Raw genomic sequence first — 2,696 nt, 5'->3', positions numbered from 1 at the left:
ATCAAATCAAGGGAGAAGCAAAAGGAAGCCCATTTGGGCCTTGGGTCTAAGCCACATCCTCCAATCCATCTGGACCAGCAATAAAGCTGACATTTTAATCCCTCCTTGTCTCCGGTGACTGTTTCTCAGTTGGATCAGAACTTGGAGAAGCGAGGGGTGTGATTAGCACCTGCAAACCCCAACATCTGTTGAATACATAGCCTCACCGTGGGAAAAGCCACCGTGAGAGGAAAACAGAGGTTTAAAGTTTTGGTGATTATTAGACAGTACTTCTCTGTACCTAACTGATTCTATGTCTTTTCATCTCACTATAAAATGCGGATCACGTTGTGTGTTTTTTTTCCTAGATAAGAGCCCGGATTGAGAGCGAGAAGGTTCTTCTAGGCTTCACTACCACTATTTCGCTCTGGGGCTTGAGTTTTCAGGACTTGAATCTTATCAGTTATAAAATGAGTGGGTTAGGCCATCTCGTCACTAGATGATGGAGAGGGGCCATCCCAAGCTTTGATAGTCATTCAATCACTCCACACGCTTGTACCACGTAGCTAGTACGTGTTGGGCCTGTGCTGGCGGCTGGTTATATAATATTGTACAAAACAAACATCACCTCACCAACCTGGAGTTCAGAGTCCAGTGGCCCAGATGGACATCAAATAAACACATAAGCAGATCTCTAACTTCATTTCACTCTCTAGTTTAATAAAACGTTCATCGGTGAGCGGGAGGGTTGTGCATAGCCTTCCTACTAGTCCTCGCTCACCCACACTGAGGGAAAGCCTTGCTGGTTGGTCCAACAGCCACACATGGCGGTGCCACTGAGTCAGAGCCATGTGCTCAGAGAGGCATAACAGGGAAGCTTTCAAAGGGCTGGCCTTTCGGATTGCGAACAGGTTAAACATAATAATAACACGCTTGCTATAAAGATTCGAGCACTGCAGAAAACAACACATTAAACAGAAAATCTCTTTTCCTTTTCCCCTGCAAGCTCCCTTGGAAATAGAAACAATGGCTAGATGCCTGTCCTTTTAGCGGCCTGCACACTCAACTGTAGGCTCCAGGAGGGCGGGATGGGACCTCCCTGGTTCATTGCAGTATCCCTCGTGGGAGCTCAGTAACCATTTGTTGACTGAATGCATGAATAAGTAATAATCACACATAAAGGCTCATAGGTAAGTTTTTTTAAGATAAAAAAAGGAGATCATGTTTGTTTTTGTACCTTGCATATATATGTATTGATTTCAGGGAGGAAGGGAGAGAGAGATAGAAACATCAATGATGAGAGAGAATCACTGATTGGCTGCCTCCTGCATGCCCCCTACTGGGGATCAAGTCCACAACCCAGGCATGTGTCCTGACCTGGAATCGAACCCATGACCTCCTGGTTTATAGGTCGACGCTCAACCGCTGAGCCACACCAGCCAGGCTACCTTGCTTTTTTTTTAAACTTAAAAATCCAGCCCTAGCTAATTTGGCTCAGTAGATAGAGTGTTGGCCTGCGGACTGAAAGGTCCTAGGTTCAATTCCGATCAAGGGCATGTACCTCGGTTGCAGGCTCCTCCCCAGCCTGGGCCCTGGTCAGGACGCATGCAGGAGGCAACCAATCAATGTGTTTCTCTCACATCAATATTTTTCTCTGTCTTTCCCTCTCTTTTCCACTCTCTAAAAATCAATGGAAAAATATCCTCGAGTGAGGATTAAAAAAAAAAAATCCACAACAGACATCCTCCTATGTATCAATGTCTAATTTGTCCATTCTGCTGGTTTTAGGTTGGATTGTGTCCCCCTCCCTGCCCCCCCCCAAAAAGATATGCTGCTGTCCTAACCCCTGGTCCCTGTGCCTGTGGCCTTATTTGGAGACAGGATCTTTGCAGATGCGGTTGAGTTCGTGCCTGATTAGGGTGGGCCCTCATCCAACAGGACTGGTGTCTTTAAAAGAAGACAAGAGATGGCGACACAGGAGAATGCCACGTGAGGAGAGAGGCGGAGCCTGGCACCACGAGCCAAGGACCACCAAGGATTGGTGGGCAGCGCCGGAAGCTGGGAGAAGACAAGGAAGGATTCTACCCTGAGTCTCAGAGGAAACCTGGCCCCAGCTGACCTTCCAGCCTCCAGAATCGTGAGACAATTAATTTCTGTTGCTTTAGGCCCCCCAGTTTGTGGCATTCGGGACAGCTGCCCTAGGAAACAAATATATCCCCCTAAAAGGATGTTCAGGTTGCTTCCAATGTTGAGCTGTTACAATAATGAAGCCTGAGCAGTGTGGCCGGGCCTGGCCGGTCCGGACAGGCGAGCCGTACCTAGGACGTGTTTCCCCCGCCCCCAAAAAGCCCTGGGGACAATCATGGACCCCAGCCGTGGTGCCTCAGCCTCCGCTCGTACCTCGGCAGGGTTGCCAGACAAAACACCAGACGCCCGTGTCATATTTGGGACATATCTAGTCTAAAAAGAAAATCCTTTGTTGCTTAGTTGAAATTCAAATTTAACCAGGCCCCGTGTTTTGATTTGCTAAATCTGGCAACCCTGACTCTCAGGTTTCCCAACTGTAATCCCAGACAGTGGGGTTGTGGGCCACCCGCCCTGTACCCGAAGGCGGGCAAACACCCTGGTTTCCTGCAGCGGCTCTGCAAGGTCTCTCCTCGTCCTGGGCCCCTGCCTCTCCCCTAGCACCTGACGGTTGTTAGTACCACCTAGATGTC

Source organism: Myotis brandtii, unplaced genomic scaffold (genome assembly GCF_000412655.1).
Source record: "Myotis brandtii unplaced genomic scaffold, ASM41265v1 scaffold157, whole genome shotgun sequence".
NCBI classification, from domain to species: domain Eukaryota; kingdom Metazoa; phylum Chordata; class Mammalia; order Chiroptera; family Vespertilionidae; genus Myotis; species Myotis brandtii.
This window is presented reverse-complemented; position numbering follows the sequence as displayed.